The sequence below is a fragment of the Camelus ferus genome, chromosome 8, assembly GCF_009834535.1.
Source record: "Camelus ferus isolate YT-003-E chromosome 8, BCGSAC_Cfer_1.0, whole genome shotgun sequence".
In the NCBI taxonomy this organism is placed as follows: Eukaryota; Metazoa; Chordata; class Mammalia; order Artiodactyla; family Camelidae; genus Camelus; species Camelus ferus.
The window spans coordinates 26951196-26966102 of NC_045703.1; the positions used below are offsets into that span (position 1 = coordinate 26951196).

Genomic DNA, 14907 nt, shown 5'->3' on the forward strand with positions numbered 1-14907 from the left:
AGACATACAGATGACCAACAGGCACATGAAAAGATGCTCAACATCACTAATCTTCAAGGAAATGCAAGTCAAAACAATGGGATATCACTTAACCTGTTAAAATGGCTATGTAAACTGCTGTAACCACTATGGAAAAAAGAATGGAGGTTCCTCAAAAAATTAAAAATAGAACTACTATATGATCCAGCAATTCCACTTCAGGGTATTTATCTGAGGAAAGTGAAAACACTAATACAAAAAGATATATGCACCCCTATGTTCACTGCAGCATTAGCTACAGTAGCCAAGATATGAAAACAACCTAAGTGTCTGTCAGTGGACAAATGGATAAAGAAATTGTGAAGTGTTCACACACACATACACACATGCGAATATTACTCAGACATTAAAAAAAAAAAGGGGGGAAATTCTGCCATATGAGGCAACATGGATGGACCTTGAGGGCATTATGTTAAGTGAAGTCAGAGAAAAACAAATACTGTAAGATCTAATTTATATGCAGATTCTAAGAAAACAAAACAAAATCAAAAACCAAGCTCACAGATTCAGAATGCTAATAGACTGGTGGTTGCCAGAGGTAGGGGTGGGAGAAATGGGAGGACTGTTTTGTTTTTAAATAAATTATAAAAAAGTTTTTTTAAAAAGAGAAAAAAATCCATACAAACACAGCAGCTGAGAGTCTGGCATCAAATTCTTGTAAGCTGAAGAGTAATAAGGTACAAATTAACCTGGTTGAGGTACTTAAGAGACTATATATATAAGCATGTATCAGGTCCCAAATTTCCAACTTACTACTAATGAAAAATACTTCCCATCTGACACTTTCCTATGTGCAGCTGTTAATCTATTAATTTAGCAGTGCATGGCGGATGAGCTTTACAGTTCCTAAACTGCTTAGTTATGGTCATTTCCTCATGAGATCGCACCTGCACCATAAAAATCCAACAGGAACACTTTGAAATCTATTTCAAGTCCTCATTAACTCAAACCCACAGCAGACCACTTATTTATTTCATTGCACTAGAGAAATAAAATTAATAACCAAAATGTTGAAAAGACAAACTCCAGCCAGAATGTTCAGTAACAGAACAGAACTGCACAGCTTAAAAATTTGTGGCTGGCAGTTATGCATCCTTAACAGCATGAACTATTAAAGAGAGACAGATGTTAGTGAGGAGAAAAGGGAGCGGTTTTCTGCAGTCAAGCAGTTCACGGCCATGGGGTTAGGTGTGGGGGAATGAAACAACCTGCACAAAGCTGAGTGGCCCTGATTTGAGGTCAGACTTGGCAAAAGCCCCAGAACCAGGAACCTGGCAAAACCATTCAATGACTATTTTCCCTTTGTCCATCCCAGTGGAAACTGAGAAACAGCAAAAACACTGTGATGAGCAAATGCACACAAGATAATTTTGCTGCAGAGAAATGAATGACTGGAACACTGAAAAGGTGAACCTGGAAGAAAAATTCACGGGCACAAAGGCATTTATGTGAGTATCTGTTGGGCACATTCAACGCTGCTATTACCTCTGATCCATCTCTACCTAGAGTCTCAGACAATACAAATGCAAACCAGCAAAACAGACCCCTCTAGTAAGAGGCAAAAAATCAAAAAACAAAACACAAAACAAAAAACCAAACCCATCATAGATGATTTCAAGGCTTAAAAAAACAATCATTAGGAAGGTCATGAGCACACAGTGCTGTTTCACTCCCCGTACTGGGACACGTGGGGCCAGAAGTGGACTCGTGCTGGCGAGAACAGGCTGCAGAGAGATGGTCAGTTAGAAGGGACAGAACAGAGGCTTAGAGAAGCACAGTAACCGGCTACTGGGAGGCATCTCAGCAGGGGGCGGAAAAGAGGAAGGGGAAAAAATGAAGGCAAATCACAAAGTTCAGAAATCCTGCTGTGAAGGGACAGGTACCACTTCTTCTCTGACTTTTAGTCTAAACTTGGCTGTGTACATGCTCTGTATTTGTGCGGCAGAGTAACACTGATGATCTTATCAGTGAAACCATCTTTTTTGATGGTGATGAAATGGCTCCCACCACCTTGTTCATTACCCCAGTACTATCACAGAAGATGATCTTGTCTATTCATTTAAAAATGTTTTAAATGTGGAAATAATATACTTTCGATTACGCACACACATCCATTTTTATTATCACCTGTAATCAAGGCAACATTAAGGCAGTGAAAAAGCGAAGTCTAAGCTTAAGATGAATAATTGAATCATGTCCATGGACGATGTAGAAAAGAACACTGTGCCGCACTGGTGATGGATGGCACTCAGGATGGTGGATGGGGAACATGTGACAGTTATGAAGCATCAGGAGTGTGTGCAGAAAAGCTGGTTACAAAGCCAGCACACTGAGTACAAAAACCTTTATTTAGTGAATTCTGTGTAATATCTCTACTACCTAGTAATTAACACACAAAGCCAGGGCCGTAAGGAGACCCCTCACCCTGTTAGAATTGGGCGGCTGGGCTCACTGGCTCCACTCAGGCTTCTTCAGTCCATTGCTGCTCGACTTTTGCTAGCTACTCTTCCCACCAAATGCTCATGGCCCATCCCAACACCGCCCAACCCATCTCCTCCGTGACTTCCGGGCCATACTGTGCCGTCCTCCTTGAAACTTCTCCCTGTGATGCAGGCTTTCCTGGCTCCTTTTCCCCACCTCCCTCACCTCCTGTCTTCTAAAGTTTAAAGCTCCCCAGAGACTCTCGTCCTCTTCCTCTTCTATACACACTATTGAGGGGGCTCAAGCTGTGCGCAGGGATTCATCCACTTCGTGACTCCCCCGACTCCTGCCCCTAACTATGAGCACCTGGCAGATGGCCCACGTGCAATTGGCATAGCCCCTTTCAAGGGCTCCCCACTGCATATGGGATAAAAATCTCACCCCATTTGGGTGCATACCAGACCATTAGGGTTTGGACCTGTCTCCCTTCCAGGCTCATCTCTTGCCACTGGGCTCCAGCCGTGGTCCTGAGCATAGCCCTTCTGTGTATGAACTCTCCTCCCTCCCAAGCCCTTCCCTTGTCGGCCCAAAGCTCCTTTCCAGGAAGCCTTCTTCCCAGGAATAGTCTTTGATGTTCCTAACTCTTCTGAGCTCCCGTAGGACCTGTGATCAACTTAAATCAAGCTGCTAAAAATCTTTGATTACACCTCCATTTCTTAGGTAGACTCTATCTTTCCTTATATTCCCAGCCCTGCCAGAATCAAGATAGCTGCTTATGAAATTATTTTTTCAATGGCTGAGAAATTACTTTTATTTACTTAAGCAACCTTTTCACCTAGTCATTCCTTGATACTTACTGTAATTCCTCACTTGGAAATTCCTTCTTATTCAAACTAGTATTAGTAAAACTAACACTATCTTAAGTGTCCTTTGGCTTCTCTCTGCGGCACAGAGCCTTCCGGGACCTCACTTACATTCACAGTGCGGAAAAGACCTTACAAGAATCGTAAATACAAATCAATAAAAATGCTGACAAGTGAAGAAGGAAAGGGAAATTGAATGCGTGAAATAAGAGGCTGCTTTAGAAAACAAGTTAGAAAAGCCAAAAGCCACTTAAAAGAAACAAGCTTTACAAAGTCTGGAAAAAGTAATAAAAAAAATCCAAAGTAACGACTGTAAACTCTCATAAAACATAATGAGGAATGGTCAACTGAATTAACATGTCAGTAGAATTCCTTTTTTAAAAAATTACTCAACTTGTCTGAAAGGTTTCCAAACATTAGCATGCAGGCAACAACACAATAAATGTATGCTAGGGAAATACAAAGAAAAATTTACTTTGATGCTCTAAAAGGGAGGGGCAGTGCTATTTCCTGCTTTTGTCAAGGACTCTGACTCAAAATACTCTTAAAGATTAGATCATGCAAAAAATTTCACAGAAGTACAAATGGCTGTAAACATTCATTTTCTGACATTGTTTGTTGGTTTTGAATGGACAGAAGCAATTATCAAAGGAGAGGAGAGGGAAGTGGTCCAACAGAAATTTCACAGGAAGGAAGTGTTCCACTGGTAGAGGCTTCTGGCAATGATAGCTAGATGATTTCAGAGTGCTTCAACTATCACAGCCTTGCTCACTCATTTGTCAAGTGTTTATATATGTATCTACTCTGGGCTCTGGGGACACTGCAGTGGGCAACACCACTTTCTAAAGGGAAGAGAGAGGAACACATTAACAGAGGAAAAGATAATGTCAGCTGGGGAGAAGTGTGATTGGGAAGCAATAAAGGTGATGTGGGACCGGGACGGGGAGGACCCCTGTCTCACACAGGGTGGGGGGGACGGCATCTCTCATCAGGGCAGTGAGAGTGAGTGAAGGCGTGGGGGTGCGGGGGAAAGTGAACATTCCAGGCAGGTTTAAAATGGAGGGGGTATGTTGGGAGTGGGGAGTGTGTGCAAGCAAAGCAAGGTGGCCAGTCTGACTGCAGCTGACGGCAGCTGAGTGGACGAAGGGGAGAGGGCAGGGGCCACACTGCAGGGGGTCTGTGGGTATTCCTCAAGGCTGGTCAAACACAATCCAAAGGTTATCAAGAAGCCACATTAATTTCTGAGACAATAGCAGTCGCTTTCTTTTGACCACAGATCTCAGAACTGGCTGCCCTGCCCTGCCTGCTAACACAGACCCCAGGGAGGAAGTCTGCCTGTCATTCTATCAAGAACAACATCAATGCTTCACCCAAACCGACACCACTGCAAACCCTCAATCCCGGGGTGGAGGGGTGGTGGTAATACGTTTACAGGGGACTGGAACTCACCAACGTCACCTCAAGGGGAGGGCCTGGCTAGATTCTAGATTACACTTGCATTTTCCCACTGAGAGTTATTAGGGGCCATCATCTCTCCTACCGCCAACCCTGCTGTTGGCAGCCCTGTGGCTGTGCAGGAGCGAGCAGCTGTGGAGGGGGTCCAGCTCCTGCAGGGAGGGAGGGCGAGAGGGAGGAGGCCTGCAGGGGAAGGAGCCTGCGGCACGTGGAAGGAAAAAGGTGACTATCTGCTAGGTTTTTTCTAGGGCTGCTTATATTTCTGAAGAAAATACTTGGAAAAATGAAGGCTTAAAAATAACAGAATGGATTTCTATTGACAGAATTTTGGGTCAGAGGATGAGGCCAGGTGCAGAGGCAACCCCCAACCCCACTGAGACCTACTCTGCCCTCTCTGGGGAGGGGTGCGTGGTGTCCACAGGGTGAGTTCCTGCTGCTGTTCTTGCTCCTTCCAGCATGTGGAGGGTGGCCGTCACCATCTGCCCACTCTGAGGCTGGTTTGTCCTCAGGACATAGTGTTGGCCAATGATGTGTGGCCAAGGTGGGAGGTGACACTTCTAGCCAAAAGGACTTGTGGGTGACACGCTTTCCCTCTGCGCCACAGGGACAGACCTGTGGGGTGGGGAGGCTCCTTGGGCAGGGCCTGGAGGGAGTGCAGGCTGATGGCTGACAGACAGCACCAGGAAACCAGATGTAAGCTCTTCCGAGGTTAAGCCCGAGATTCTGGAGGTGCCTGTTACCTGCAACGGCCGAGCCTCTCCTACTGACAGAGAAGAGGGCGGCCAGGAAGAACCCGTTCCTCATGAGTAGAAAATTCTAACACTTGATATCTGAGAGTCTCCCCACTCCTGAACTGAGTAGGTAACACAACACGTACATATTTCAAAATTCCAAAACAATTTTTTAACTTTTTTTTGATTTTGGAAGTTGAAACTCAAAAGTTGGGGAAAAACAAGGTAAGACAGAGAATTCAGAATCCAGGAGGTCTCACGGAAGGAAAGTGGGGAACTGGTACTTGGAGCTGTCTCTCTGAGGCGCCCGGGCATCTCGCACACCCTCCCTCCCTCCCTTTCTTCCGGGCTGAACGGAGAGAATGTCCCTCCTTCTGTGAGGGCCAGTCCTTCCACGGGGGCTTGGGGTCCCCTCACCTTCTCAGGAACTGGGCCCCTAGGGTGCTTCTCTCCCTCCTGGAACCAACCCACTGACACACCAAAATAATCTGGTTTCTCCCACCTTAACAGGACATGCCACTGACTTCATACACCCCACACCACTGAACTTCTCAAAAGCCTGTCCACTTCCTCTCCCCTCAAACCTCCTCCCTGATCCTGAACTTACTGCCACGAAAGCTATCGAAGGCCCAGTTTATAAATGTCTTACAAAATTACGATTTGATTTTTTTGATTGATTTGCTTTCTTAGCACAGCTATACAAGTTATTCCACAGGAAGAAAATGACAAACTTGGAAAGCAGTCTGGAGAAGGAGGAAGAGAGTGGGAAGATATAACCCACAGTTGTTAAAAGTCAGAGACGTTCCGTTCATCTATCAGGGATTATTTCTTCTAAATTTTTTAAAAAACATTTAAAATGTAAGCCTTTCAGATTACAGCATTAATAGAAAATTGCTGCAACTAGGAAAATAATACAATACCAAATAATGCACGAGAACAAAGCGAATCCCTCAATCCCTCAGTAACACCCACCCACGAGAAACCAATACTCAAGTCTTCTTCAGCTTACGATGGGGCTGCATCCCGATACACCCATCGTAAGTTAAAAAACATCAGAAGTTTAAATGCACTGAATACATCTAACCTATGGAACATCATAGCTTAAAAGTGCTCAGAACACTTACATTAGCCTACAGTTAGGAAAATAGTCTAACACAAAGCCTATTTTATAATAAAGTGTTGAGTAACTCATATAATTTATTAACACTGTGCTGAAGGTGGAAAACAGGATGGCTGTCTGGGTGCGGAATGGCTGTAAGTGTACCAGCTGTTCGCCTTGTGATCGCATGGCTGCTGCGGAGCTCCGTTTGCCACTGCCCAGCGTCACGAGAGAGTATGTTACTGCATCTCTCTTGCCCAGGAAAAGGTCAACATGCAAAATTCGAAGTACAGTTTGTACCAAATGTGACTGCGTTCACACCATCATACAGTCAATCCCTTGCAAGTCTAACGACTCGCTGTAAGTCAGGGATCACCTATATGTGAACACCATGCACAGACGTCCTCGCCTCTTTCTCTATGTACTCTCTCCAGCCGCCAGTCTGCCCCTACTGTGCACTGCTAGTGCTGTTGTCAAGACCGTCAGTGAATCCGCCTCATCAAATCCAAGAACTCTCCTTCCTTATTTGACCAACCAAACACATTGAGTGTCACCTGCTACTCCCTCCTTTTCACACCCTCCCCTTGGCTTCCTGGTCTACCTGGTCTGCACTCTGCTGGTTTTCCTTGCACCTCTGTGGTTGCTTCTTAGGCTCTTTGCTGGCTCTTCCTTCTCCAACCAACCCCTAGATGTGGGGCTCCTGAGGGCTCAGTCCTGAGCCTTCTCCACTCTTTACATGTTCCTCCATGTGATTCTGTCCCTGCCCCTGGATTTAAATAACACACTTACGCTGAAGAAGCCCACATTTATAACTCCAACCCAGATCTCTCTTTGGACCATAAGACCCAAATATCTAAGCCCATCCTTGACATCATCACTTCGATAAAAATTTAACAGGCACCACAAACTTGACAGGTCCAAAACATTTCTCCTCCCCAACCACTGCCAACAACTTGACACCAGCTGCTCAGATTTAAAACCTCAGAGTCATCCTTGATGTGTCCCTTTCCCTCCCCTCCACATGCAATCCCTCACTCCGTCCTGTTGGATCTACCTTCCTGGTGTATTCCAAATTCACTTTTCCCCACATTCAACGTCTACGTTTTAGTCCAGGCCACCTTATCTCTTACCTGGTCTACTGTTACGGATGACTACTGGCTCTCTCTACATCCACACCTATCCTTTACATCTATTACCCACAAAACCCAAGATGGTTTTCTTACATCAAACATGTCACCTTCCAGCAAAAACCCCAAAGGGAATCCCACCACACTTGGGATTCCAAACGAACTCCTAACATGGCCACAAAACCCTGCCTTTCCACACACCCATTTCCTCTTTACTTACCACACCCCAGTCTTCTCTCAGGTCTTCTCTAAAGCCAAGTGATTTGTACTCAGGGCCTTTGCTCTAACATGCTGGGCTCCTCTTCCCTCATTTTCATACAGTTTGCTCCCTCTCAGCTTTTAAGTTGCCACTTAAATGAAAACTCAAGGGAACTTCTGTTGCTGACTGAATTCACACCAGGCCCCTCTGTCACTCTGAGGAACAGTCCCTGTTTATTTCATTCACAGCCCTTGTTCCAACTTGCAACGTTCATGTTTTCGGTTCGCTTGCTTTTGCCTATATTTCCCATAAGAGCAAAGACCACATCTCTCCGGGTCACTGCTACATTCCCAGGGTTTAACCCAATGCTTGGCATAGTGTAAATTCTTAACAAATATAGAGACTGCATAAATGAACATGGTTTTTCCCCATCCCACCTCCACCAATCAATGCTGACCAAGAATTTCTGATGCAAGGTGAGGAGGAGGAGGAGAGCTGCTGGCAGCCATATGTGGACTTGAATGAAGTGTGAAAGTCTGGCTGGGTGAGCAGAGGCAGCTCCACAAAAGCCCTTCTAACACTCTGTCCTTCCTGTTGCTGAGGATTCTGAGCAAAGGATCAAAGGTGGGGCTTCCAACACAGGCAGATTTGCAGATTCTCAAACCCCCCAGCCACAGTTTTAGAGTATTTATACTTTTTTCTAATCTTTTCTGAATATTTAAATTAGGTTTATTCACATTAAATTTTGGAGTTGAACTAGACATATCCTTGGCAAAATATAGAGAAGTTGAGGGTCCAGATGTAGGCAGCATGTACACAGGGATTTTCACTTGTACCCTAGATGGTTTTCTTTTTTAATTTTTTTCTTTTTTTAATTGAAGTACAGTTGATTTACAACTATATATAATACACACACACATATATAAATTGTGTTAGTTTCAGGTGGACAGCAGAATGATTCAATTATATCTATCTATTCTTTTTCATATTCTTTGCCATTGTAAGTTGTAACAAGATATTGAATATAGTTCCTTGTGCTATACAGTAGGACCCTGTTGTTTCCTAGATGATTTTCTGTTTGAGATTCAATTTCGGAATTGCCCACTACCTTAACTAGGATCAAAGGGTATATTCTCTGTTAAAAATATGTTTGTATGCATATTAATGTTTATATTTACATACATATGTGTACAAATGAAGGCAGCTGGAGGCAAGGAGGACCCTAGGCACCATCCATTACTTAACGCAGCAAACTCGACTCACAGATGATTTTTAAACGTGTAAGAATGTAGGCTGTGTTTATCAGTAAAGCCCGAGTAGATGATTTTACATTGCCTTTTTTCGGGACATTAACCAAGGGAAATGATGAAGCTTTCTCTCAGGTCTTAATAAGGCCACAGTGTTTTATGTCAATTTCTACATGAAGACCTAGAACCACCTGCCTTGGGGCATTCAACAGCAGAACTGTGGCAGCTGGTCAGAGAAGCAGGCGGGTGCTCAGATGCTCAGAGCATCACAGAATTGGAAAACCTGGCTTAAGCACCAGTTTTGCCGTGTGACTTGGGGCAACTCCTCTAACTTCCCTACACCACAGACTCCTCATCCAGAAAACTGAGACCATGAGAGTGATCTCCAAGGATGGTTTTCCTCTGAAGAAATGAGATGATGCACAGAGAATGCCAGCACGGAGGCTGGCGTATTGTGTGCACTCCCCTACGCTATGTGTTCAAGTACCAGCTGAACATCCCCTCTGCCTGTGCTTCACTTTTGACTGAGCTCCCAAGAGCAAGAACAAGAAAAGAAGCTTCTACAGACGAGATGGGACTTGACTGAATACTTAAAAATGTGTTGAATTTCAGAGAACGGAGTAAAGGAAATAAGCAGTGTCGGGATGGAGCCCCGAGGAAGGAGAGCCAGGCAGAGGCAAGCCTGACAAGGCTTGTATTTAGGAGGTGAGCCTGGGCGGCGAGGAGTATTTGGGGTGGGGACTCGGGGTGGTGAGGCGGCACCTTCGCAGGCTGGATGAAGGTGCCACCAAGAGCTGGTTGAGGAGCTCACACCTGACACCGACAAGGACCAGGACGCCGCGTGTGTCCCTGTTCAGTGTCCTCACCATGCCTCCCACTTGATGTATTTCACCATCATGCTTATCACTATGATGACATCTCTAATCTACTTCTTACTGGGAATGAACAGAGAAAGATCGAGCCCACTTCACAAACCCAGGTCAGAGGATACTGAATCCAAATCAAAAGATTATACTTACGGGAAAATTTTCTTCCCTTCCCACAGACCAATGATAGGCCAGGAATGGCTTTCCCACCAGGGAGATAATGAACATCCACAGTGCCTGGTACTCCCGCCGTCAGCCAGTGACCATCAGTGTATCTCCAGGCAGAGGCAGAGGCAGGGGAGAGACTTCTCTCCTTCTGCCCTGAAGAGGGAGCAGAGCAGGAAGCCAAAGAACACGCGTCTAGCTGGCAACCTACATAAGATGTACCCTGGGGCTTAGGGGAGACACCGTCACAGAAAAGCAGGAGGAAGATCACCCCTAACTCTCTCCCGTCAAGCCTTCTCAATGCAGAGAAAACATGAACAATTATCAGACTTCCAGACACCCTCCCAATCCTATGAATTATTTAACTTCACCTATGAAGGCAGAAATCCACAGACAGACCCAGGAATGGATGTGCCCCGCTAAGAAAGAGCCGTAGAGAAAGTCTGCTTTGGGCACTGAAGCTGCTCTCCAGGTTCACCGTACAAGAAGCGGAAGTCCTGGGCGAGAGCTTCCAAAATAAATCTGTGAATATTCTTTTGATTTTGAATTAGAAGCAATGTAATATCAGCATTAGCATTAATGCCAATCCCTGAGTAATATCTTGGGGAAGTCCAGCAGAGATAACAAAAGCAAAAACATAAATACTCATGCTTTTTACTTCTGAACATACTTTAAATGGAGTTTCAAGCTGCCACATGGTGACCAATATTTAAGACTTACATAAAACTCCTCTGTATACTTTAATACATTAAAATATAAATGTATATATGTATGTATAATATATATATGATCTAAATAAATGGATAAGGCAATGAGAATCTCCATTACAATGCAACAAGGAGAATGGAAGTGAATATTAAAATAAATCATAACAATATTGTAAGTCATTAAAAAATGAATTTATGGGTCCTCATGTCTTCCCTTTTACACACAGAGTCTTTTTATTATTTAATAGGCTCCATAAAAGTCCACAATGTACTCACTAGATCCTGACGTGATGTGAAAACATACTTCTACAGGTAAGGAAGCTTAGGGATTTAGAGGCTTTTTAGTCTAATCTGTTTATTTTAAAGGTGCAAAATCACAACCTAGCTACAGAGAGAGCAAGTACCTTAGCCTCATGACAGGACGTGCAGGGTTAGCACGGCTCTGGAGCTCTGCGCTCTAGTCTTGGCTCTGTCAGCTAGTGATGGATGGTGTGACCTTTGTTAAAACACTCAGCAGACCGAGTTTTAGTTTCTTCACCTTTAAAATGAGAGGGTTCAAACAGATGAACCCTAACATATGTGCAATTTGTCCAGAGCCCAAAACCGAATTAGTGGAAAAATATACCACAAAGGAAGAAGCAAAAGAGACAGGTATGAAATTGAGGACCTAACATCTCCCCAGAGGCTGATTCGTGCCCTGCTTCCATCCCAAAGGGCAGGCCCCTCATGGATCGCCGGTGTCCACGTCCTCGGCAGGGACAGTGCAGGGGGATGGCTGGGAGTTGGTTAACCCAGGAGTGAAGAAAGAAGACTCTGGCCCAGAACATAACACCTGCAGAGCCGTCGGGACACTGCTTACCTAGCTTCCTCATCATGCCAGAGGTAACGTCTCAGTTCATCCTGATTTTAATGCTCAGCCTCATATACCCTTGTATCACTTCTGCTACAGTCAGGACAAGGGTTCAGGAATGGCAAATACTCATGTCCTAGAAGCAGTATTAAATGTCTTTCTTTATGGGAGAGAAGAGCCTCTTTAAAAGGTACTTCTATCTTTGTAGTGTGCAGCTTCTACTGTCCACAGTGATAATATTTGAAAATTCAACTTCTTTTGAGTCTCAGTTTTTCCAATGAGACCCTAAGATTTAGGTACCTGGCCACCAGGTTGTATCTGGGTTCCTTGGTCTCAGGGTCCACACCAACAAGTTTTGCTGAAGGCCTGCTTTGTCCTATGTGGCAGATTGCCAGCTGTCCCCCAATATCCATTCCTCCCATTTCCTTGATAACAAGGCCCTAATTTTTAGCTGGCACATTTTTTTCTGAGAATAAAATTACATCTCTAAACCTTCTTGTGCAGACATAATACATGCCACTTTCTGGCAAACATCCTTGTAAGACATCCTCCCCCTTCCCTATTTTTCCCTACTGCTGCCTTCATGCTAGCTGGAAAGTGGATATAATGGCTGGAACCCCTGCAGCCTTCTAGGACCACGAAGTCATACTGGGAACAGAAGCCATATATGGATAAAGAAGCAAGAGAAAAGGAGCTTGGATTCCTTACACCTTGGACATCAAGTCGTTCCTGAACTGATTCCTCCTGCACTTCTTTTTATGTGAGAAGGAAAATTAAACATCTTTCTCTTTAAGCCATAGTCATTTTTGACTTTGTCTCCTGTTGCTCACAGCTGAGCCTAATCTGAACAACACATCTTGAGATTCAGATTCATTTTCAAAAATAGAAATAATGATTAAAATGGCAAAAGATAAGCACCATTAGCACACGTATTATTCACACAGATGATAACTACACTATTGATTCAGTTCTAATAAAAAGGAAGTGACTTTCTACTTTGTTTTCATAGGATAATGAAATATAACATTCTTTTCCCAGGACAGTTTTCTACCAAGGAGCTGGAGCTAGATGCCAGCTGTGAGTAACCTGAAATCTACCCGCTCCAGCATCACCAAAGCTCAGCAACCCACAGCTTTTATGGATCTCACAAGCATGACTATTAGAACAATGTAAACAAAATTTGAACCTATCTAAGTGACTTTACTACCTAAAACAGCAAATTCAGCATCATCTGTAGATAACTGAAATATTAAAAATTTTGTATATACAAAGGATGAACAAATCTCTAGTGACTACTGCTGTCACCTACGGCACTGAGTTTATGCACAGCCTGACCTGTCACAGTTATGGCCTCGACTACTATGACATTGTTAAAGAACAATAAACCTAGCTGGCAGTCTGGAAGTGAATCTAAGCCACCCAAATTAAAACACCTGTTTAACTCATTAATATCGCAGCAAGATAAACAGCAAATTCTCATGATGCCAAGTCACGGCCATGTCCCCAGGATGCGATGGGGACTCTTTTCCTGGCTGCCCTCCCCATGCTGTCAGCCACCAGGCCTGGGGGCTGCTCTCCGGGGCCCCAACTCAATGCAGACCCCATTTCCTTAGGACAAAGTTCAGAGAAACTCTGAGCTGTTATCCACCTTGTCACAAGGGAGCCCTGCAGGAGGCTCAGAAAATCTCCCCAGGTCTGTCTTACAGGGACCGGCTGCTCACTGCTCAGGCCACCTTGTGATTTTTACTGTAAGTGGGTTACTTATTCTCAGATTGCTGCAAAGCACTGTCTTTTTTTAAAACACGGAAGAGGATTTATTTACAGTGGAATGGCGACTGCAGCCACCACACACTTGGATGCTGGAGCCTATTTCTCTGTTACAAGATAGCAAGAAAACAGACTCTTCCTTATCATCTTTTACAGTCAAATTATTTTAACGCAGCTGCTATCGAAGGAGGAAAGAACACAAACATGTGCTCTCTGAACATGAATATTATGGTCTCAACCTAGAAAGCCTGAAGAACAAAGAGAATTCTAAAGAAAGGCAGGAATCTGTTTCTGCAAGAATATGTCACTGTGAAGCACAATATAAAAAGAAAATCATCAAGAACAACTGATTCAATTTAAAACAATTTCCTAATCATATGCAAGCACCATGGCCTCTCAACAGGTTCTTTTTAAAAACACTCTTCACTCGCATGTTCTGAATATTTCTGACCTATTCTGAGCCGTGAGAGCACAGCGCCAGAGAAAAACATCTTTGCTAGTTTCAGCAGTCCACTCTCCACCGATGCAGACGAGTCAATATTCAAAACTGCACATGCCACGCACTCAGCACAGAGGTTAACGAGGATGAAAACACTAATTAGTGTTCTGAGGACATGTTCTCTGAGTGGCAAAGCCCGTATACCAGCAACTACAAATTATGTAGCTCCAAGGTTAGAAAAATCTAGACTAAATTAAAGGGAAAAAAAAAACCCCACTCTTTCTACCCCAAGGCATCTTACCTTGGTAAACCCAAAGAATCATCTAATTTTAACATTTCTGGTCAGCTACAAAGCAAACCACCTTTGGGACATTCTTGATGTTTCACACGCATCACTGTAAGTAAACCTCAGAAGAGTAAAATTCCTCAGTATCAGAGAACAGGAATTAGGATAATACAATCTGTGTTAAATATTTGTAATTCTTACTATTTTGTACTCAATTTGCTTGCCCCATAAAACTTTATCTCCCTTCTAATGTATTCTTTTATAAAGTGTGGAAACTGTTATTAATGGATTTATTCAGAGTACACTCTGTTCCCTGTTCCCTTTCAGGTCTATAAATTTTGTCTTTCATTTGTGGAGGACAAAAGCCAATCTTTCAGCTGGCTGAACAAAATCGAGATACTGAGAAACCAAAAGGTGCATTTTTGCTACACTACATCCTCTATCACGCCACGGTCACCCACAGTGCAAACACTACTCCACTCGTGAAAGACAGCTGCCCAAGGCAACCCAACGGCATAGGATGCTGAAGGCATGAGGCCTCTCTTCTTGAATATACTGAGAAATTACGAAATTACACTGTAATGAAAGGGCAGGGGCAGTCTCTGAATGAGGGTTGCGGTAAAATTGTTCAGGAGTCCTGCTGAGG

The 14907-nt window shown here is 43.9% G+C and overlaps 1 protein-coding gene and 2 long non-coding RNA genes across 5 annotated transcripts in view; 2 read left to right on the forward strand and 1 right to left on the reverse strand.

Annotated features, from left to right (window-relative positions):
- Positions 1 to 14582, forward strand: part of LOC116665305 — a 102320-nt gene extending 87738 nt beyond the window's left edge. For all 3 annotated transcript variants that reach the window (XR_004321854.1, XR_004321853.1, XR_004321855.1), the window contains 6 exons: positions 1355 to 1487; positions 4600 to 5200; positions 11168 to 11231; positions 11634 to 11801; positions 12360 to 12529; positions 12808 to 14582. This is a non-coding gene — a long non-coding RNA (uncharacterized LOC116665305). The remainder of the gene's footprint in view (positions 1 to 1354; positions 1488 to 4599; positions 5201 to 11167; positions 11232 to 11633; positions 11802 to 12359; positions 12530 to 12807) is intronic.
- PREP (prolyl endopeptidase) overlaps positions 1 to 14907 on the reverse strand; it is a 117301-nt gene that overhangs the window by 34898 nt on the left and 67496 nt on the right. The gene's annotated exons all lie outside the window — the stretch shown is intronic.
- On the forward strand, positions 8643 to 11111 carry LOC116665307. The gene is made up of 2 exons (XR_004321857.1): positions 8643 to 9886; positions 10227 to 11111. It is a non-coding gene; the product is annotated as an uncharacterized LOC116665307 (long non-coding RNA).